General features: G+C 33.1%; 1 protein-coding gene and 1 pseudogene across 2 annotated transcripts in view; both read right to left on the bottom strand.

Annotated features, from left to right (window-relative positions):
- The window catches only part of LOC142357659 (isocitrate dehydrogenase [NAD] subunit gamma, mitochondrial-like), a 545,753-nt gene that overhangs the window by 217,880 nt on the left and 303,383 nt on the right, over positions 1-24,490 (bottom strand). The window lies entirely within an intron of this gene.
- LOC142334845 (uncharacterized) overlaps positions 1-24,490 on the bottom strand; it is a 65,689-nt pseudogene that overhangs the window by 17,657 nt on the left and 23,542 nt on the right.

Raw genomic sequence — 24,490 nt, 5'->3', positions numbered from 1 at the left:
ATCGGAAATATCGACTTTTTCGCTTATTCTATTTTCAAAAATATAGAAATTTTTATCGGATCAAGGAGTTGTTCAAAGTGAACCAAATTATTATCCCAGACTACCAATACTATTTAGGTTGTAATGCCAAAAGAATGGTCCGCCTAACTTTCGTAGAAAAAAAGTTCGCTTTTGAAATCGGAAATATCGATTTATTCGCTTATTCTTTTTTCAAGAATATAGAAATTTCATCGGGTCAAGGAGTTGTCCAAATCAAACCAAACTCGGTATGGAGTATCACCAGTGTAACCAGAGTGTAAAACAAAAAGAATTTATGCTATAGTTTGCCTAGGAAAAAAGTTAGTATTTCATACGGAAATTTCCCATTAATTCGAATAATTAATTTAGTTAGTTTTCAAAAATAGGTCTTTTTCATCGGGTCAAGGAGTTGTCCAAATCGAACCAAACTCGGTATGGAGTATCCCCTGTGTATCTAGAGTGTAAAACGAAAAGATTTTTTGGTATAGCTTGCCTAGGAAAAAAGTTAGTTTTTCATACGGAAATTTGCGAATTTCGCAAATAACGAATTTTAAAAATAGATCTTTTTCGTCGGGTCAAGGAGCTGTCCAAATCGAACCAAACTCGGTATGGAGTATCCCATGTGTATCTAAAGTGTAAAACGAAAAGAATTTTTGGTATAGCTTGCGTAGGAAAAAAAGTTAGTTTTTCATACGGAAATTGGCGAATTTCGCAAATAACGAATTTTAAAAATAGGTCTTTTTCGTCGTTCAAGGAGTTGTCCAATTCGAACCAAACTCGGTATGGAGTATCCCATGTGTATCTAGAGTGTAAAACGAAAAGAATTTTTGGTATAGCTCGCCTAGGAAAAAGTTAGTTTTTCATACGGAAATTTGCGGAATTTCGCAAATAACGAATTTTAAAAATAGGTCTTTTTCGTCGGGTCAAGGAGTTGTCCAAATCGAACCAACTCGGTATGGAGTATCCCATGTGTATCTAGAGTGTAAAACGAAAAGAATTTTTGCTATAGCTTGCCTAGGAAAAAAGTTAGTTTTTCATACGGAAAATTTGCGAATTTCGCAAATAACGAATTTTAAAAATAGGTCTTTTTCGTTGGGTCAAGGAGTTGTCCAAATCAAACCAAACTCGGTATGGAGTATCACCAGTGTAATCAGAGTGTAAAACAAAAAGAATTTTTGCTATAGCTTGCCTAGAAAAAAAAGTTAGTTTATCGTACGTAAATTTCCGATTAATTCGAATAATTAATTTATAATATTTTTTAAAATAGGTCATTTTCATCGGGTCAAGGAGTTGTCAAAATTGAACCAAACATGGTATGGAGTATCCCATGTGTATCTAGAGTGTAAAACAAAAAGAATTTTTGGTATAGCTTGCTTAGGAAAAAAGTTAGTTTTTCATAGGGAAATTTGCGAATTTCGCAAATAACGAATTTTAAAAATAGGTCTTTTCCGTCGGGTCAAGGAGTTGTTCAAAGTGAACCAAATTGATATCTCAGACTACCAGTACTATTTAGGTTATAATGCAAAAAGAATGGTCCGCCTAACTTTACTAGAAAAAAAGTGAGTATTTCAATCGGAAATTTGCGAATTTCGCAAATAAGGAATTTTAAAAAATAGGTCTTTTTTCATCGGATCAAGGAGTTGTTCAAAGTGAACCAAATTGATATCCCAGACTACCAGTACTATTTAGGTTGTAATGCAAAAAGAATGGTCCCGCCTAACTTTACTAGAAAAAAGTTATTATTTTAATCGGAAATTTGCGAATTTCGCAAATAAGGAATTTTTAAAAATAGGTCTTTTTCATTGGATCAAGGAGATGTTCAAAGTGAACCAAATTGATATCCCAGACTACCAGTACTATTTAGGTTGTAATGCAAAAAGAATGGTACGCCTAACTTTCCTAGAAAAAAAGTGAGTATTTCAATCGGAAATTTGCGAATTTCGCAAATAAGGAATTTTAAAAATAGGTCTTTTTCATCGGATCAAGGAGTTGTTCAAAGTGAACCAAATTGATATCCCAGACTACCAGTACTATTTAGGTTGTAATGCAAAAAGAATGGTCCGCCTAACTTTACTAGAAAAAAAGTTAGTATTTTAATCGGAAATTTGCGAATTTCGCAAATAAGGAATTTTAAAAATAGGTCTTTTCATCGGATCAAGGAGTTGTTCAAAGTGAACCAAATTGATATCCCAGACTACCAGTACTATTTAGGTTGTAATGCAAAAAGAATGGTACGCCTAACTTTCCTAGAAAAAAAGTGAGTATTTCAATCGGATATTTGCGAATTTCGCAAATAACGAATTTTAAAAATAGGTCTTTTTCATCGGGTCAAGGAGTTGCTCAAAGTGAACTAAATTGATATCCCAGACTACCAGTACTATTGAGATTGTAATGCAAAAAGAATGGTCCGCCCAACTTTCCTAGAAAAAAAGTTAGTATTTCAATCGGAAATTTGCTATTATTTCAAATAACGAATTTTAAAAATAGGTCTTTTTCATCGGATGAAGGAGTTGTTCAAATCAAACCAGACTCGGTATGGACTATCCCCTGTATTGGTAGAAACTAAAACAAAAGGAATTTTTGCTGTAGCTGTCCTAGGAAAAAAGTTGGTATTTCAATCGGAAATATCTACTTATTAGCTTTTTATTCGCTTATTCTATTTTGAAAAATATTGAAATTTTATCGGATCAAGGAGTTGTTCAAAGTGAACCAAATTGATATCCCAGACTACCAGTACTATTTAGGTTGTAATGCAAAAAGAATGGTACGCCTAACTTTCCTAGAAAAAAAGTTAGTATTTCAATCGGAAATTTGCGAATTTCGCAAATAACGAATTTTAAAAATAGGTCTTTTTCATCGGGTCAAGGAGTTGTTCAAAGTGAACCAAATTGATATCCCAGACTACCAGTACTATTTAGGTTGTAATGCAAAAAGAATGGTCCGCCCAACTTTCCCAGAAAAAAAGTTAGTATTTCAATCGGAAATTTGCTATTATTTCAAATAACGAATTTTAAAAATAGGTCATTTTCATCGGATCAAGGAGTTGTTCGAATCGAACCAAACCCGGTATGGATTATCCCCTGTTTAGGTAGAAACTAAAACAAAAGGAATTTTTGCTATAGCTTTCCTAGGAAAAAGGTTGGTATTTCAATCGGAAATATCTACTTATTAGCTTTTTATTCGCTTATTCTATTTTGAAAAATATAGAAATTTTATCGGATCAAGGATTTGTTCAAAGTGAACCAAATTGATAACCCAGACTACCAGTACTATTTAGGTTGTAATGCAAAAAGAATGGTCCGCCTAACTTTCCTAGAAAACAAGTTTGTATTTCAATCGGAAATATCGACTTATTCGCTTATTCTCTTTTCAACAATATAGAAATTTTATCGGATCAAAGATTTGTTCAAAGTGATCCAAGATGATATCCCAGACTACCGGTACTATTTAGGTTGTAATGCAAATAGAATGGTCCGCCTAACTTTCCTAGAAAAAAAGTTTGTGTTTCAATCGGAAATATCGACTTATTCGCTTTTTCTATTTTCAAAAATATAGAAATTTTATCGGATCAAGGAGTTGTTCAAATGAAACCAAACTCGGTGTGGAGTATCCCCAGTGTGGGTAGAGTGTAGGACAAAGGAAATTTTTGCTATAGCTTGCCTAGCCTAAAGGTTTTTGTGTCTTAGTTTGATGTGAGAGAATAATATTTAAAGAAAGTCTTTTTATCTTCAGATATTTGTTTTTGATGGATGTCAATTCGGAATTGAGGAGCAAATTGCTGGCCAGAATTCATGCGCAAGAAAAAGAAAAAGAAGAGTGGTTGAAGAGGCAAAAGTCATTCAAAGGAAACAGTCCCAAGTTATCGAAATCATCTAAAATTCCAAAAAAGTCCACCATTCGACATAGATTTGCGTTACGCTTTGGAAATCTTTTGGCATCGGACATGATTGCTGCTAAACGCCATATAGTGAAAAGATTTCCAGGCGTAGTTGGAGTGAAATTTCTTTGTTCCAGAAAAAATCAAAGCCATTTTAATGGATGGATGTTCTTCAATTTGAGAATTAACCTACTCATGGCAGCATCCAAAATTATTCGAAAAAAGTCCAGAAAATTGTGCTATATGAACTGCATAAAGACGGAAATTAATGGATTTGAACGCGAGCCACTGTTTCCAGGAAAAAAAATTCGGGTCAAAGGTCGATTGTGCAAGCAAGAAGTTGTTGTTATTATGAAGAAGTTCAAAAAAGAACGAAAAGGTAATGTCCGTGAGTACAAGCATTGGACACTTCAAACAAGAAACGAAAAAATTGTTTAAATACGGCAAACTGACGTTGAAAACAAACGAAATTGATTCTGTAATTTGTTTTACTATAGACGTATCTGATTTTACTTGTAATTTGATTAAAATTGTTCCAGAAATTTGTTACTCAATGTGCTTATTATAGTAATTTTTGCAAATTTGTTCTTCTTTTCATTATTAGAAGTTGAAGTGTTGATGATAAATTGAATTCATTGATCCTCTGGTTTATTTGTAATTGAATTTTTTTGCCTGGGAAGTTTTTTCCGAGTAACGATTGGTTAATTGCGAATTTCGCGAATAACAAATTTTAAAAATAGGTATTTTTCATCGGGTCAAGGAGTCGTCCAAATCGAACCAAACTAGGTATTGAGTATCACCAGTGTAATCAGAGTGTAAAACAAAAAGAATTTTTGCTATATGTCGCCCAGGAAAAAGTTAGTATTTCATACGGAAATTTCCCATTAATTCGAATAATTAATTTAATGTAATTTTCAAAAATAGGTCTTTTTCATCGGGTCAAGGAGTTGTCCAAATCGAACCAAACTCGGTATGGAGTATCCCCTGTGTATCTAGAGTGTAAAACAAAAAAATTTTTTGGTATAGCTTGCCTTGGAAAAAAGTTAGTTTTTCATACGGAAATTTGCGAATTTCGCAAATAACGAATTTTAAAAATAGATCTTTTTCGTCGGGTCAAGGAGCTGTCCAAATCGAACCAAACTCGGTATGGAATATCCCATGTGTATCTAAAGTGTAAAACGAAAAGAATTTTTGGTATAGCTTGCGTAGGAAAAAAGTTAGTTTTTCATACGGAAATTTGCGAATTTCGCAAATAACGAATTTTAAAAATAGGTCTTTTTCGTCGGGTCAAGGAGTTGTCCAAATCGAACCAAACTCGGTATGGAGTATCCCATGTGTATCTAGAGTGTAAAACGAAAAGAATTTTTGGTATAGCTCGCCTAGGAAAAAAGTTAGTTTTTCATACGGAAATTTGCGAATTTCGCAAATAACGAATTTTAAAAATAGGTCTTTTTCATCGGGTCAAGGAGTCGTCCAAATCGAACCAAACTTGGTATGGAGTATCTCAAGGGTATATAGAATCTAGGAGAAAAAGAATTTCTGGTATAGCTTGTCTAGGAAAAAAGTTCGTTTTTCGATCGGAAATATCGACATACTCGCTTTTTCTATTTTCAAAAATATAGATATTTTATCGGGTCAAGGAGTTGTCCAAATCAAACCAAACTCGGTATGGAGAATCCCCTCTGTAATAGGAGCATAAAACGAAAAGAATTTTTGCTATGTTTTGCCTAGGAAAAAAGTTCGTTTTTAAATCGGAAATATCGACTTTTTAGCTTATTATTCGCTTATTCTATTTTGGAAAAAATAGAAATTTTATCGGATCTAGGAGTTGTTCAAAGTGAACCAAATTGATAACCCAGACTACCAGTAAAATTTAGGTTGTAATGCAAAAAGAATGGTCCGTCTAACTTTCCTAGACAAAAAGTTCGTTTTTGAATCGGAAATATCGATTTATTCGCTTTTTCTCTTTTCAACAATATAGAAATTTTATCGGATCAAAGATTTGTTCAAAGTGAACCAAATTGATATCCCAGACTACCAGTACTATTTAGGTTGTAATGCAAATAGAATGGTCCGCCTAACTTTCCTAGAAAAAAAGTTTGTGTTTCAATCGGAAATATCGACTTATTCGCGTTTTCTATTTTCAAGAATATAGAAATTTCATCGGGTCAAGGAGTTGTTCAAAGTGAACCATTTCATTATCCCAGACTACCAGTACTATTTACGTTGTAATGCAAAAAGAATGGTCCGCCTAACTTTCCTAGAAAAAAGTTAGTATTTTAATCGGAAATTTGCGAATTTCGCAAATAACAAATTTAAAAAATAGGTCTTTTTTATCGAGTCAAGGAGTTGTTCAAAGTAAACCAAATTGATATCCCAGACTACCAGTACTATTTAGGTCGTAATGCAAAAAGAATGGTCCGCCTAACTTTCCTAGAAAAAAAGTTAGTATTTTAATCGGAAATTTGCGAATTTCGCAAATAACGAATTTAAAAAATAGGTCTTTTTTATCGAGTCAAGGAGTTGTTCAAAGTAAACCAAATTGATATCCCAGACTACCAGTACTATTTAGGTTGTAATGCAAAAAGAACGGTCCGCCTAACTTTCCTAGAAAAAAGTTAGTATTTTAATCGGAAATTTGCGAATTTCGCAAATAACGAATTTAAAAAATAGGTCTTTTTTATCGAGTCAAGGAGTTGTTCAAAGTAAACCAAATTGATATCCCAGACTACCAGTACTATTTAGGTCGTAATGCAAAAAGAACGGTCCGCCTAACTTTCCTAGAAAAAAGTTAGTATTTTAATCGGAAATTTGCGAATTTCGCAAGTAACGAATTTAAAAAATAGGTCTTTTTTATCGGCTCAAGGAGTTGTTCAAAGTAAACCAAATTGATATCCCAGACTACCAGTACTAGTTAGGTCGTAATGCAAAAAGAACGGTCCGCCTAACTTTCCTAGAAAAAAAGTCAGTATTTTAATCGGAAATTTGCGAATTTCGCAAATAACGAATTTTAAAAAGAGGTCTTTTTCATCGAATCAAGGAGTTGTTCAAAGTGAACCAAATGGATATCCCAGACTACCAGTACTATTTTGGTTGTAATGCAAAAAGAACGGTCCGCCTAACTTTCCTAGAAAAAAAGTTAGTATTTTAATCGGAAATTTGCGAATTTCGCAAATAACGATTTTAAAAAATAGGTCTTTTTTATCGGCTCAAGGAGTTGTTCAAAGTAAACCAAATTGATATCCCAGACTACCAGTACTATTTAAGTCGTAATGCAAAAAGAATGGTCCGCCTAACTTTCCTAGAAAAAAAGTTAGTATTTTAATCGGAAATTTGCGAATTTCGCAAATAACGAATTTAAAAAATAGGTCTTTTTTATCGAGTCAAGGAGTTGTTCAAAGTAAACCAAATTGATATCCCAGACTACCAGTACTATTTAGGTCGTAATGCAAAAAGAACGGTCCGCCTAACTTTCCTAGAAAAAAAGTTAGTATTTTAATCGGAAATTTGCGAATTTCGCAAATAACGAATTTAAAAAATAGGTCTTTTTTATCGAGTCAAGGAGTTGTTCAAAGTAAACCAAATTGATATCCCAGACTACCAGTACTATTTAGGTCGTAATGCAAAAAGAACGGTCCGCCTAACTTTCCTAGAAAAAAAGTGAGTATTTTAATCGGAAATTTGCGAATTTCGCAAATAACGAATTTTAAAAAGAGGTCTTTTTCATCGAATCAAGGAGTTGTTCAAAGTGAACCAACTGGATATCCCAGACTACCAGTACTATTTAGGTTGTAATGCAAAAAGAACGGTCCGCCTAACTTTCCTAGAAAAAAAGTTAGTATTTTAATCGGAAATTTGCGAATTTCGCAAGTAACGAATTTAAAAAATAGGTCTTTTTTATCGGCTCAAGGAGTTGTTCAAAGTAAACCAAATTGATATCCCAGACTACCAGTACTATTTAGGTCGTAATGCAAAAAGAACGGTCCACCTAACTTTCCTAGAAAAAAAGTTAGTATTTTAATCGGAAATTTGCGAATTTCGCAAGTAACGAATTTAAAAAATAGGTCTTTTTTATCGGCTCAAGGAGTTGTTCAAAGTAAACCAAATTGATATCCCAGACTACCAGTACTATGTAGGTTGTAATGCAAAAAGAACGGTCCGCCTAACTTTCCTAGAAAAAAAGTTCGTTTTTCAATCGGAAATTTGCGAATTTCGCGAATAACGAATTTAAAAAATAGGTCTTTTTCATCGGGTCAAGGAGTTGTTCAAAGTAAACGAAATTGATATCCCAGACTACCAGTACTATATAGGTTGTAATGCAAAAAGAACGGTCCGCCTAACTTTCCTAGAAAAAAAGTTAGTATTTTAATCGGAAATTTGCGAATTTCGCAAATAACGAATTTAAAAAATAGGTCTTTTTTATCGAGTCAAGGAGTTGTTCAAAGTAAACCAAATTGATATCCCAGACTACCAGTACTATTTAGGTCGTAATGCGAAAAGAACGGTCCGCCTAACTTTCCTAGAAAAAAAGTGAGTATTTTAATCGGAAATTTGCGAATTTCGCAAATAACGAATTTTAAAAAGAGGTCTTTTTCATCGAATCAAGGAGTTGTTCAAAGTGAACCAAATGGATATCCCAGACTACCAGTACTATTTAGGTTGTAATGCAAAAAGAACGGTCCGCCTAACTTTCCTAGAAAAAAAGTTAGTATTTTAATCGGAAATTTGCGAATTTCGCAAGTAACGAATTTAAAAAATAGGTCTTTTTTATCGGCTCAAGGAGTTGTTCAAAGTAAACCAAATTGATATCCCAGACTACCAGTACTATTTAGGTTGTAATGCGAAAAGAACGGTCCGCCTAACTTTCCTAGAAAAAAAGTTAGTATTTTAATCGGAAATTTGCGAATTTCGCAAGTAACGAATTTAAAAAATAGGTCTTTTTTATCGGCTCAAGGAGTTGTTCAAAGTAAACCAAATTGATATCCCAGACTACCAGTACTATTTAGGTTGTAATGCAAAAAGAACGGTCCGCCTAACTTTCCTAGAAAAAAAGTTCGTTTTTCAATCGGAAATTTGCGAATTTCGCGAATAACGAATTTAAAAAATAGGTCTTTTTCATCGGGTCAAGGAGTTGTTCAAAGTAAACGAAATTGATATCCCAGACTACCAGTACTATTTAGGTTGTAATGCAAAAAGAACGGTCCGCCTAACTTTCCTAGAAAAAAAGTTCGTTTTTCAATCGGAAATTTGCGAATTTCGCGAATAACGAATTTAAAAAATAGGTCTTTTTTATCGGCTCAAGGAGTTGTTCAAAGTAAACCAAATTGATATCCCAGACCAGCAGTACTATTTAGGTTGTAATGCAAAAAGAACGGTCCGCCTAACTTTCCTAGAAAAAAAGTTCGTTTTTCAATAGGAAATTTGCGAATTTCGCGAATAACGAATTTAAAAAATAGGTCTTTTTTATCGGCTCAAGGAGTTGTTCAAAGCAAACCAAATTGATATCCCAGACTACCAGTACTATTTAGGTTGTAATGCAAAAAGAACGGTCCGCCTAACTTTCCTAGAAAAAAAGTTAGTATTTTAATCGGAAATTTGCGAATTTCGCAAGTAACGAATTTAAAAAATAGGTCTTTTTTATCGGCTCAAGGAGTTGTTCAAAGTAAACCAAATTGATATCCCAGACTACCAGTACTATTTAGGTCGTAATGCAAAAAGAACGGTCCACCTAACTTTCCTAGAAAAAAAGTTAGTATTTTAATCGGAAATTTGCGAATTTCGCAAGTAACGAATTTAAAAAATAGGTCTTTTTTATCGGCTCAAGGAGTTGTTCAAAGTAAACCAAAATGATATCCCAGACTACCAGTACTATTTAGGTTGTAATGCAAAAAGAACGGTCCGCCTAACTTTCCTAGAAAAAAAGTTCGTTTTTCAATCGGAAATTTGCGAATTTCGCGAACAACGAATTTAAAAAATAGGTCTTTTTCATCGGGTCAAGGAGTTGTTCAAAGTAAACGAAATTGATATCCCAGACTACCAGTACTATATAGGTTGTAATGCAAAAAGAACGGTCCGCCTAACTTTCCTAGAAAAAAAGTTAGTTTTTTAATCGGAAATTTGCGAATTTCGCAAATAACGAATTTTAAAAATAGGTCTTTTTCATCGGATCAAGGAGTTGTCCAAATCAAACCAAACTCGGTATGGAGTATCCCCAGTGTATTTAGAGTGTAAAACAAAAAGAATTTTTGCTATATGTTGCCCAGGAAAAAGTTAGTATTTCATACGGAAATTTCCCATTAATTCGAATAATTAATTTAATGTAATTTTCAAAAATAGGTCTTTTTCATCGGGTCAAGGAGTTGTCCAAATCGAACCAAACTCGGTATGGAGTATCCCATGTGTATATAGAGTGTAAAACAAAAAGAATTTTTGGTATAGCTTGCCTAGGAAATGTAAAATTTATTTAATGAAGAGGTGCACCCCCCCCCCTGCCCCGTTGAGACGCCGGTTAGTCGGTTTCCCCCCCGCTGGGATTTTGTGCACCTCATGGTGGGGACGTAAATGGCGTATTATGCACATGTCTGCAGCTGTCTGGATTGTCATTGTCAAAAAACCAGCTGGGGTGCTGGTTCAGGTAATGTAAAAAAAATGATGTTGCTTTGAAAAACCCGAGTCGTGGTAGCGCTTAAAATTTTTTTTTCACCGCATTCTAACGGTAGCGCTGAAAAATTTTTTTTCACCGCATTCTGCTCGTAGCGCTGAAAAAATTTTTTTCACCGCTTAAGCGGTGAAAAAAAGTTTTCACCGCTACTAGCATAATGCGGTGAAAAAAAATTTTTCAGCGCTACCACGAAGCGGTGAAAAAAAAGTTTTCACCGGTAAAATCGCTAATCTTACAAAAATTCACCGCTAAATTAATCGCTAATCTTACAAAAATTCACCGCTATGAACGCATTGAACGCTAAAAGATGCGGGCGCTTTGCGGTGAAAAAACTTTTTTTTCACCGCTAATCACCGCTAATCTTACATTATTTTTTGACCAAACCTCGACCCGGGTTTAAAAATTCATAGGCAAGAATCTTGCAAAATAACCGTTGGAGCTGGACTGCGGTACTGCAATATAGCAACCATTGGCACTATTTCGCAGTATGTTTATCCAGTTGTACACTATAAGAATTAAGAGCCCAATTGTTCAGTCTATCCAATATCAAGAAAACGTGGAAAATTGAAGTTGAAACTGATACTATTTTCCCTTCATAAGGATAATAGCTAAAAAAAATTCATGGTCAATTTTTTGCTCACCATTTTTCAAGGTCACCGTCAACAGCTTTGTCAAGGTCAAAATCAGGAGCCAATTTTGCAACTTCAGCTTTAAATTGATCCAATTTCTCCGGCGTAGACATATCCAATTAAAGGCAACAAAACACTTACTGTGTTCACACTGAGAGCCAAATATCAAAGTTGGTCAGAACTTAATAGATGGTACTATAAAATATAGAGGAGTAGCTTTGTTTACAGGTTCATGATATTTTGATTTGTAAATTTTATATTGAGCTCAATCAATTTCATTCTAAACATTAGCTATTGAAATAAATAGTGATTCATTGTTAGTGTCAGTAATAATAAACTGATAGTCAAAGTTCTATTTAAAACCAGCAGCTAAGGCTGGCTGTAAATGAAATCACCAATACATGAACTCGTATAAATGCCAGAAAGAGAAATCTAAACGAATTTAAAAGCTCTTTGAACGCCATGAAATCTAAAATGTAAGAAAATAACGGATAGAAAATATATAGGGAATGAAAAATTTGTTTGCCGGCTTCACAGCCCGGTTTTACAGAGATTGGTTATAATCACATCAATAATACATGTAACTAAGTGACATATCATCATTTGTATGTGATTCGAGGTTGCTGGGATTGCAGACGGGAGAGGGTGAAATTTCTCTCGTCTGGGCAATTCTCCCGTCAGCTATAAAAGGCATGAAATGGGTTTTGCTGACGCTCTGATGAGTATTAATACCTAGAGCTCAGAACGCTATAATAACACTGGCACTTCGATAGTGTCATCATAAAATGCATTTAGATTATGACTGAATAGAAAAAACTTAACCCCAGAGAATCAGAACCCAGTATTAGGAATGAATTATATGTTGCTTCTAGTACATTCTACAATACGTGATTTCAATTTCTTAGTCTGTTTGTAAAACGATATTGTAGTCATCGGTAGCTAGTCGTTGGTAGCGGTAGTTTTCCAGGCCGAGGAAATATTGCAAAATTAAGACAGACAAAGGCGAAATTTTTTCTTCAGCTCAAAAATGTTACGAAAATTAGCGATGAATACGGTGAATGTGATGGTGAAGAGAATCTGAAAAGTATTGTGGCGCTGTATTTTTACAATTCAAAGAATTTGAATTGTATTGGGTATTCTATTTTTTGAAATTTGAATTTTCTAAAAATTATTGCATATCGATCTTTGAGCCATCGAAATAATTATGGCATAGAATTGGGTGACTGAATAGTCTCTAAAGACATAGAACTAATACACAGACGACATCAATATCACAATTTTCAGCAACTTTTCGCTAACATTTGCAATTGATTTTTTTTAAAAATTGTTCTGTCATTCTTTGAGTTAATCGATCTTCAAGGGCCAGTGAATTTTTTTTCAGGTCTTTCAGATCTAATCCTGGACCAATCTCAGACCAAAATTGGTTTTGAATTTATTTTGAAATAGGTATACTTAAGGGGATCAATATTTGCCTTCGGGGTAAAAGCTTCAAGAGTTTTAGCAATGAGCATATTTATGTTTAGTTTGTTTGATTGTTTTAATTATTCAGCTTTTTGATGATTTTGATTGTGCTTGGCAGGCATTTATCCAGTGATCTGCCAGTCAAGTAGATTACTTCTTACTTTTTCATTCAATTCTTTTAATTGTATTTTAGCATTTGTCCTGCAAGTCCTCCATAAGTTTTTAAGATGTTTTCACACATTTTTGACTGACTTTGATCTTTCAAAACGGAATAAACATGTAAAACCCAGCAGGAATTAAATTTCATTAGAGGCCCAAAGCAAGTTTTAGTAGTCCTTCAAGTGCTTAGAGTGAAGCAGCTGTTGGTATGGCCTTATTTTAGGGTTTAAAGGTCATTTTTCAAAATTTTTTGTGATGACTCTTAGGTTGAAGTTCTTAAAAGTTAATGAAGGTCTTTTGCGAGACAAAATGTATTGCTAAGACCTTTTTTGAGCTATATCTTTCGGTACAACAACGCAAACACGCAAAATGATTCTAATTTTTGCAATGTCTTTTCTATTTTTTTATTACTGTTGTCAATTTTTGTGACATCGATATCACAATTTTCAGCAAATTTTCAGTAATATTTGCAATTGATTTTTTCAAAACTGTTCTGTCATTCTTTAAGTTAACCGATCTTCAAGGGCCAGCAAGTTTTTTTCAGGTATTTCAGATCTAATCCTGGACGAATTTCAGACCAAAAAGGGTTTTGAACTTATTTTGAAATAGGTATACTTAAAGGGATCAATATTTGCCTTCGGGGTAAAAGCTTCAAGAGTTTTAGCAATGAGCATTTTTTTGTTTAGTTTGTTTGATTGTTTTAATTTTTCAGCTTTTTGATGATTTTTTTTGTGCTTTGCTGGCATTTTTCCAGTGATCTGCCAGTCAAGTAAATTACTTCTTACTTTTTCATTCAATTCTTTTTATTGTATTTCAGCATTTGTCCTGCTAAGCTTCTTACACGTTTTCACACATTTTTCACTGTCTTTGATCTTTCAAAACGGAATAAACATGTAAAACCCAACAGGAATTAAATTTCATTTGAGGCCCGAAGCAAGTTTTAGTAGTCCTTCAAGTGCTTAGAGTGAAGCAGCTGTTGGATGGCCTTATTTTACGGTTTAAAGGTCATTTTTTAAAATTTTTTGTTATTACTCTTAGGTTAAAGTTCTTAAAAGTTAATGAAGGTCTTTTGCGAGACAAAATTCATTGCTTTGACCTTTTTTGAGCTATATTTTTCGGTACTACAACGCAAACACGCAAAATGGTTCTAATTTTTGGAGTGTCTTTTCTATTTTTTTAATTACTTTTGTCAATTTTTGAGTTTTTCTAGACTCAGGGGCCAGGGAATCTCTCTTAAGATTTGATATCAAGGCACTGCATAATTTTTAGTAACAATGGAAAGGTTTTCAACATTTTAATCTCTCGAATATTAGCATTTTTTGGATAAAATCTGCATTTTTTCTAAAGTTTTTGTCAATTTTTGATAATTGTCCATTATCAATTGCCAGAAAAGATATTCCGCAGTCTGATAAACAGTTGCTGCATGGTTGTTTTTGTCAATGAATTTTTTAAAAACAATTTAACATTTCCAATTTCAGAAATTCGTTAATTAAATATCTAGTTCTTTCAAATTATTTGAAATCATTTGTCTTTTATTCAGTTTTTCTTGCCTCAGTAGCCAGGTAACCTCCTCCAAGGTTTGATGGTTTGTTATTTTTAACGAAGTTCTATATTTTGATAAAATTTGAAATATTTTCTAAAAATTCATGTATTCTACTAGTTTATTGATCTTTATGAGGCAATGAGTTTTTTAAGTATTGGAATTGGTGTACTGGATGGCCTCTAGAGACACAGAAAGGGTTTGATTATATTGATATCACGATTTGCAACAACATTTCAATAAAATTTGCAATTAATAATAATTTTTTTGCATTTTTCTTTCGTTTTCTGAGTTACTCAGTCTTCAAGGGCCAATCATTTTTTTTCAGGTCTTGCAGATATAATCCTTGGGCAATTTCAGAGACAAAAAATGGTTTTGAACATATTTTTGGAATGGGTATATTTGAGGGGATCAAATTTTACCGGTAAAATCTTCAAGAGTTTTAGCAATGAGTATATTTTGTTTAGTTTGTTTGATTGTTTTAGTTTCTCAACTTTTTGAGATGATATTGCTTGTGCTTTGGCTGGCATTGTTCAATTGATCTGCTTGTCAGGTAGAGTGCTTCTAAGTTTTTCATTCAATTCTTGGAATTGTATTTCAGGACTTGTCCTGTTATGTGATTTCACTGCATTCAACGCTAACGTTTCATATTTTCGCACTTTTCAGAAGTGATATTCGGTACAGATTAAAACCTCGTGAGAAACATTTAAACGCCAATCATTTTTGATAAATCTTGATATCGTGATCAAATTTTATCAAAATTTACAAGAGAAAACTTCTTGACAAAACTTGGAATCATTTTAAATAGAATTGTCCACTAGCATTACCGTCTAGATAACATGAAAACGCCAACTATCCTCCATTAATCTTTTGCCGCTGTACATGTTTGTACAAATTATTTTGCGTCACACCCCACTATCTATCTTGCAATATGGTACCAAAAAGCTACGTACAGCGTGATCTGGGCTCAGTAATCATCTCCAGTGACAGAGTTGTTCGCGTATTCTGGACTCATGAATGTGGTCAGTTATGATTTGGGTGGCTATAGGATCAGATGGATAGAAATTACTTGTCTGATGTCCAGGCAACACACTAATCTTTAGGTTGTTTTTGAAAATTTGAAAAAATACGAGGAAATATGCATTTTCATGAATATTTTTTTCCAACAAGATAATTAATTAAATCGTGTGAGCAATATCGCCAAGGAAAGGAGTAGAAAGTACTTGTAGCCAAAATTGAATCCAATTGAAAACTAATAAGCAATTTTATAGCATTACGATTACGAAAACAGACAGTTTTTAAAAACATCGCAAAAAAGTGGAAATTTTGGAAAAGTAACGCAGATATCGTTACAAATTTGTATGAAAACTAACCGTCCAATAAACTTTCCACTAGTTTAAAAGTGAATTGATACAAGAGAGCCAATTTGAAACAAAAAAACTGGTTTAATTTGATGATTCTGACAATTTTAAATAATCGTCAGGTGTACCTAGTTTTTGTTACGCAGTGTCACACTTATCTTTTCTCACCGCTCAAATCACATAATCTTGATTCGCACAATTAAATAAAAAATGATTCAGCATGTCATCTTGACAGTAATGGGACCTTTAGGAATAAACGTTTTAATAAAAAATATTCAACAAGTGCTAAAAAATAATAAGGTGTCTTTCAAGTGAATCTATAGCAATTTCAGTTAAATTAGATCAATGGAGGTTCAATTTGTAGAGTGAAGATTTGAAAATTACGGTTTGAAAATTAGGGTTTTGAAATTTACGAGATTTGAAAATTACAGTTTTAATGTCTCAGGTTTTGCAATCATTACTACAACCCTAGTCGAGGCCAAAACTTTATCTTGTAAGATCTTACCAGATTCTTGCAAAAAAAGTTTATCTTACAAGATCTTGCAAGAAAAAGTTTACCTTGTAAGATTCTTGCAAGAAAAAGTTTATCTTGTAAGATTCTTGCAAATACATAAACCACCTTAAAAAAACTGGAATAAGAAACAACTAACCAACCAAAAGCACAATTGTTATAAACTGAGTGAATTGACTTGCAAAGCAAGTGAAACGCATGACTTTCTTGCGGGTATAACGATGGCTTTCCTTATGACTTTTTTTGCGGGAAATCATGACTTTCCTTAGTTTTTTAACGTTTTTGCGATACAATGGAGGGCTAGATATAACCGAAAGAAGGTTTTGCTTGAAACAAAATTTTCCGAAACAACAAAGAAGGCAGGTTATCAAAAAAAAATACTTAGAGGCCACTATCGTCGTAGAGGTTAAATTTTTTTTTCTTTTAGGTTTTTTTTGATAGCAAATATCATCGGACCATGCTTCAAAAAATCCGGTGGTGATGCTTCAATTTAGTCTATTTTTCAAAGATATGAACGCTTAAATAAGATAAATAAGATTAATACATAATTTAGCATAAGCCTACGAGATTTGCGTTTAGTTAAGTTGAATAAATTCACAGGTACAACTTGTAAATTAAACATGACGAACTAAATTTATGAAGAAGAGCAATTGCCCCATGAATAGTCCCTCTGCGCTAAAAATTTCAGGGAATCCAAAATTTGACTGAATAAAATTAGCTCAAGCTCCTTCGAAAACATTAATCTTGTTATGCAATGTCTTGCTAGTTGTTGTAAACATATTAACACATCCAAAAAAATTTGTGTCATTCGAAGAATTGCTTGCTGCTTTTATTGTCCCAGACCATGTTGCGTACCAGAAAGTGTTCACAGAAAAGAATGTGAAATGCTTAAGTTTGCCGATTTCAAATGGTCTCTAACGCTAATGCTAAAACGCATCAGTTAGCTATTGCATTAGCCTCTTTACCATCTCACTGAACTAACAACAGTGCCCCCACCCTCAGCTACCATAAAGCAACAAGGAGTCCCAAAAATGCTACAACTGCAGATAAAAAATAATCTGGGCCATCCGAAATCATTCGGTTGAAAATATTTTCTATAAATTTGTGAGCTAAACTGAGCTGCAAATCAAACATTTTGTAGATTGTCGAACATATTAAATAGTTGGGTGTTAACTTTCACAGATTAACGAATAGATTTACTTTTATCAAAAGTTAGCTAATGTGCAACTATTGGCATATCTGCTACTCTGGAAATTGTTCAGATGTTTCGTCAAAACTGAAAAAACGTATGCGTCGTCAAAGTTTTATAAAATTTTAGTTGTCTAAAAAATTGACAGAGGAACAGTAGCAACTGTGATTTGAACAGTCACCAAGCTTGGCAAGTTTGATAGTTACAGGGAAATGATGAAAACATTCATTGTTGCTTTGAAAAATAATGAGATTTAATCAATAAGTATGATTTCAAAAACTATAGCTTTCCAATTCAAAACTAAAACCTCGTCGTACTGAGTGTATATACTCAGAATGGTTGCTGTTTTGCGCACACATGTATAAAGATCAGGAAAGTAAGCGAGTGCGAAAACTCTAATATTTCTATTGGTTGTTTTTGCATTTTAAGTGTGAGTAAAATGGTGACAATTTACTGATTCTAATCCTTTGACCTTGTCGTCGACTCTAATCTAGTCCTTTCATTTGGGGGATTAGTCGCCAAATTACGCATTCCTACTGTCACGACGATTCGCATCAAGGATTTAGCCAATTTTGTTTCGTTTTATTTACGTTTTGTCTACAATGTTCGCTTTGTCACTGATTTCAGCCAATACGGTTTTCAAAACGTAATGTCGGTTTTTCGAAAAGTGATAATCAGATCAAGTTCCATGTTTGAATAAACAATATCGGTCAAATGCTTTGGAAAAAGATGACAAAAATTAGAAGTTTGTTAAATTTTGTATTTAATTTGCACTGCAAGCTGGGATTGCCATGAGCAGTGAGTTGTTGAGATATTTGAGCAAAACATTAGATAATGTGAGAGAAGTTTTAAATGATATCATTTCTCTTCATATATATTTCCCCTACCAACACAGTGTACTACAAATTGTCTTCTGCTGTTAGAGTGTAAAATACTCTTGAGAAAAGACAACAAACTTGTCCTAAGACAATCGTGTCCACATATTTTCCAGAAAAATTAGTGTTTGAGATATTTGGAGTGAATTAATTGTAGGAAAATTAGGAAATGGTGAGGGTATATTCTTGTTTCCATTTCATTTCACAAATTTCAGACCACAAAAATTTTTGTTACCCCAGCTGCAGTGATGTTATTTTTCAAACCTTTAAATTTTTGAACGATTTTTAAAAATTGATCAAAGAAGCATTACTTATCAATCAGCACATTGTTTAATTGTCAACTGAAGAAGTTTCAACAACTGTATTGAAATCAACGTCATTTATTTAGTCTGAGCCGAGTCTCGCAATTAGTATCTCTGTTGGACAAAAACTTCTAGACCCGAAGTTGTATTCGTCTATAATCAAGCCTGCGTTTTCACTGTTGATGTCTTAAGCCAATTCTCCGTTTCGGTGAGAAATTATTCGTCACTGCCGTCAACTGCCGTGATAAAACTTTGCATTAGTTTCAGGTAAACTTTTTTAAGGTAAAATTAAGGTAGACGTTACCTTAGCTTTACGTTAATTTGAGTTAGGGTAAACATTTAGCTTGACGGTTTTAAGGTAAATTCACCTTAATTTTCATTGTTCTAACGCATCGAGGACAAAAAACACATCACAAAAAATTGAAGGAAAATTTAATTTTTATTCAGGTAAGTTAAAGTGATATCTCAAATCAATTTATTTCAAATATTTTAGGGTGGAATTTCTAAAAATAATTTTGATGAGCTCCAACATTTTCGTTATCAGCAGTACTTGTACTTTTAGGCAAAAAATTAAGCTGCAATTAAGGCTGCATTGCTGAGAATTTTCTGATATAATGTGTACTGCTTTCGCAATATCTTGAAATTCAACAAAAAAGAGTTCGGTCTCTCGTCCACATGATCTTGTGAAAGCGCCAATTTTATGCTAAGGTACTTAATCTTTGTTGGCAATCAAATTGGTTTTTAATAAAAGTTTCTATTTTACTTAAAAAGTTGTCTATTCTAGATTAGAGGGGGTTTTCATAGAATCAAACGCGTGATGGGAAAATCGAGATCTATTTAAAGTTTGCACCCTTAGTGGGGCACTGTTTTTGCCGTTTCAAGAAATAGGGAAAAAACATTGTCCTGCAGACAATTTGTGTTCCGAATTTTGAGTACTGGCCTAGTTTATGTGAAAAGTATTTTGAAAAAAATCATATCGTTTCAATAAACACTGAACTTTTATGAAAGCTTTTTCGCTGTTACCAAAATATCTTCAGTTTTTATAAGATGAAAAATATTAAGTTGTTATTTTTTCCAGCTCAGGTTTTTTCTAGTTTAAAAATACCAGCTAACCCTTCATCAATACTGCCAAAAAAAGTCAAATTTTTCTGCGTCTTTGTTTTATATATCTAGTGGCTTTCCGGTCAAATCTGCCCTGAGAGAAACCATTCATTTCACCATGTTCTTCACTGAGTTATATTGATTTCAATATGAACATATCACGTTTAAATATTTTGGATACCTAAAGCTCTTTGTACTTTGCCTGATCATCAATCCAAAGTTTTTCGCGTCCCATTTGTTTCATTAAAATGCGGAAAAATTTGGTCTATGAGGCTTCACAGAAGCAGCCTAACAAATATTTTCATATGGAAAAGCAATTTAGTGCATTTTCTTAACTGTACAATTTTTGTCGTTGTGACAATTGTTTGCGAGAGCTTTATTGCTCTCAAATTGATTGCAGGTTCCACTTAATTTTTGTCATTTTTTGAATTTTCATTTAATAGTTACATTTGAGAGGATCAATATGAGAAATTTCATAAGGTAGATAATTCTGCTGACGCTTAGTCTTCACAAAAACACATTAGCTCAACTTTCTGTTGATCATCTTTCTAGAATTGGGCTTGTATTTTTTGTTGCAGGTGACACAATGTACCCAATAGCAAGTAAACTTTTTTGAAATACATTATTAACGTTGAACTCTCCCGTTTGTGTCTAGTTGAGGGTTGAAATGTTGTCTCATCTAAGTAACATTTTCCAAAAATAAACTACGAAAATTTTCCTCCCTGGCTTTATTTCGAAATAATTCTCAAGTGGCTCCTTTTTTATTCCAAACATTAGTTCGTATAGGTTGCTGGATGTAAAGTTTGCTATAGGTTGCTGGATCTCATTAAACTAAATTATAAGTTTTTTGTTAGGTCAATCTATTTTCAGAGAATTTTTGATGATAGTCGTAACCATTATTTTTTGATAAAAATAAAAAAAAGACGCTGAAAATATTTTAGTGAAAAGATGTCACAACTGTAAATATCTACTAGGTAACTTATTGAACATGATTTCATTAGTACGTTTTTTAGGATAATGTCAACTTCAGTTTCTTCTGCCATTGTTTTGCCTCTTACTTGTTAGACATGTCATGTCCTCATCATCTTTTTAAGTTTAAAAAACGATTTAACTTAGCTCACAAATTAGATTTGTGTACGCTGCTAGGTACCACTTCGGGCAGTGGTTCTCGAAGAATTCTTTTTCACTTTAGAGGGTTTTGTTTTGTCTTCAGGTGAGATATCGTTTTGCGGGAACGTCGTTTACGTCCGTGAAGAACAAAAACTCAAAAAATGATTCATCGAGTCCAAACTGTAATCCAATTTGGCAAAACGTCGAATGTTTTATTGTTTTCATACCGAATTGCAATACAAAGTGAAAATGATAGAAGTCAGCATTTCCTTAGAGACATTATTGAAATTTCATGCGTTGAAACATAGGTTAACGACGATGATTGAGTCTGTTCTAAAAAAATTCATTTGTGCCTGCAGCCCGTGTTGCAAGATTTTTCTATTTTTCTTATGCCTGATGTTTTATAATGTTCAAACTCTAAAACGACTGTTCTTACATTTTCCTAAGTGTGATTCTTACTCAGGAGACAATAGAGGCGTTTCTCCCACACACACGAACTTTAAATGCTTTTTGTTACTCTATATTGCAAAGAAAAAAGAGGTCTAACAATATTAAAAATGTTGTAATATAACTATGAAGTGAGGGGCAACTTTTCTAACTATTCGCTCTCTTTCTAGCACTCATAGTCATTTTTTGCACTTATTTTTACACATTTCTGTATTAATAAGAATTACATTTATCTGATAAATACAAACTTTTATTGAGCATATTTTTGGTTACTCCCAGTGAACGTTTAGTGGAGACATAAATTATACAACTGTGTTTAATTTAGCGGAAATATGTGAAACTATTACTTGTTATAGTATTTCTCTTGCAGTAAACAGCAAATGTTAATCTCATCTTGGTTTCTTCCAATCAATCGGATGCAAGTTTTCTAGCCGTTCGTTGAAGATCGGTCACAATTTGTTTTGGTCTTTTAGATGTCAAACAGGAGAATTAAATTTTATTCAAGCTGTGAAACTGAGGGATCGATAGCACTAACAGCAATTAACTTTAACGGCTGAAATTTTTTTAAACCGCTGTAAAAGTAAAATTGAGAATTAGGTAATTGCAAAAACTTTGGTTTTCGAAGTCATTTTTCTTACATTGCAGCAATTAAAATCTTGTCAAATGTTGATCTAAATTGTAGTTGCTACTGCTGTCTGATAATTCAGTCGTAAAACTGGGAGGCCCCATAAAGTTTGCAGCAAGCAGAACTAAAAAAAACTTTGCTTTAGCAGAACTAAAAAAAAACTATTTTTTGCTTTTACAACCATTTGGGTTTTGTCCGTTTTGTTAGTGAAATTTGTCTGTTTTGTTTTGATATTGCGCGTTAATCATGTTGGTGACTGTTCTCGGCGGTTGCTGATGGGACTTAACATAAATTAACTGATGGTTTGAGTTCATAGCTTTCGGTTTCCGCACTTTTGACACCCTTTGCTTATGAACAATATCAGTTCTTTCTCAACAACGCCAGATGTTTGATTTCTTGGCCAAAATTACTGAAAAAATATTTTGACTTTGGTTAAAAGTTCTTATTGTCGTTTTTTTAATTTCTCCTCAAAACAACATGTTTTCTGGAAAACATAGTTCAAATTCGTTCCACAGTTTTCACATTGTTTGACCATTTTAGCATCCCTTTTGGATTTTCTGAGCAAACCAATTCTCCTATTCAGATTTCTTTCCTATTCTTGGATACGGATACCGTTTAAAAGCTCTTATAAGTCGTCATTCGTTTACTAATTGTTCTTGACACTAATCTGGGGCTTGCACAGAAAATTTTTATATCGTTTTTGCTGTTTTTTTGGCCATTCAATCACTATGAATTCAAAGATCGACTTCTTGGTAAGTTCGAATACACAAATGAGTTTGTTTGCCTAGCATTTCACTACACTTTGCATGGGATGTTATATTAATGTTTTAGTAAATTCTTTGAGCATGCACGTGTTGCTTCTTTCATGAAAACTGGATGTAAAGTGATGCACGTGTTGCTTCTTGCATGAAATACCTCACGTTTATCAATCTTGTATGACCGGCTTTTAAATGCTCTTAGATCTTGGATTCTCAATTTTGGTTCTTAAGTCAGTGAAAAACATTTTTGTTAACCTTAGTATTTGTCTATAAGTCTCAACAGAACATGGAATGAAAATCGAAAATAAATTGCGGCAACCAAAATTAGATCATTAGGAGAATGATTTTTAAATATATGACTGTTTGAGGTTTGAGATTTGGAACAAATAGGGTACAAAATTTCATTTCAGTATCGAAACTTTGTTTTTTTTTAAATTATTACAAATTTTTTCCATTTGAAAAGGTGTTTTAGAATTGTTTTCATTTTTTTCAACCTAAGAGTTTCCGAATTGAAAATTTTTCTTCTCTAGAATTTGATTCCACTGGTATTAATTTATTGGCACTGTCTTTTACCCTTATAACGTAAAATTTCCACTTTTGTCAATCTTTTGTTGAGGCGAGTCAGTAAACTTTCATAGTCGTACAAATTTTAGTTCACTCTCAAATTTTTTTTTTCACACTCAAATTGACAACTGCAATTTTTATCGAAGTTGTGGTCATGCCACCATCATTGAATTATATTTGTGGGCAGTTTTATGCTAAAAAAGTCTATACTTTTTTAAAAAAAATCTCAACATTTACTATTAAAATAAATTTTTTAAAAAGCTGTTTCTTTGTTCTGACGATTATCAATGAGATTTTGGTACTAGATTTCCATAGAACTTTATCAACCACTTTGGGTCGGTCGTCTGACAGCTCTAATATTATTTTAAAGTTTGCCTACTTTTGCATTAAAGAAAATCTACTTCAGCCAATAAGGTAGATGGACGGGGAGGGAACATTATGTGCAATCGCATATTAGATTAGAGAGTTTTTCATTACATTTCTTGAACAAACCACTTGAAAAATAAAACAATTTAATCGTTCAGAAGATTTGTAGTTCTACTAAAAATGAGAAAAAGTAGACTGAATTTTTTTGAGCAATACTTCACAAAAAAAATTGTTGAAATGTAGAAATAAAGCACTACATATATAAAAAAAAACAGATTGTTTGATCAAAATTGTTTGTTTGATTTTTTTATTTACTTTTCAAGGTTGCGTGTTTTTTGTCGGAATATAATTTACCTTTAATTTTATGTCACAAGAAACATCTAAATAATAGTTGAAATACATCTGAGTAACTGCTATCTGACCTATTAAGCTAACTGGGCAAAAAAGAAAAATCTACAGGACGCTACAAAACACCATTCGTCGGAAAATTTTTATCACCTTCTCTCAAGGTGTTTTGTACAAATCTTTTACGCTATATTTCAGAGTGATGGTGCATCAATGTACGCTCATATATGCTATCTCTGATAAAAAGCGGTTTCTCGTAACTGCTTGGATCTTTTATTGTTCCTCCGATCCCCTTTAGTGGGGAGGGAGGAACTATACAGTCAAATGGTTCTTTTGTTCAGTCAAAGTTGGCCGATATAATCATCGTTGAGAGTTCTGACTGGTATCATTAGAAAGCATGCATTCTAAAATATGGAATAAAAAAGATTTTATCGATTTTTGGTTTTTACAGGGAGTTATCGAAGTTCAAATTTTTGCGAATATTCGAGAGTTTTCATTCAATTTTTTGGATATTTCGCTAAATTTTGAATCACTTTTGCTAATATAATTGAAAATATGTTAAGAATTTTAAAGATAGAGTGTCACTGATTT

The sequence above is a fragment of the Convolutriloba macropyga genome, chromosome 2, assembly GCF_964194025.1.
Source record: "Convolutriloba macropyga chromosome 2, txConMacr16.3, whole genome shotgun sequence".
In the NCBI taxonomy this organism is placed as follows: domain Eukaryota; kingdom Metazoa; phylum Xenacoelomorpha; order Acoela; family Convolutidae; genus Convolutriloba; species Convolutriloba macropyga.
Note: the sequence above shows the minus strand (reverse complement) of the source record. Positions and strands in the feature narration are given on the sequence as shown.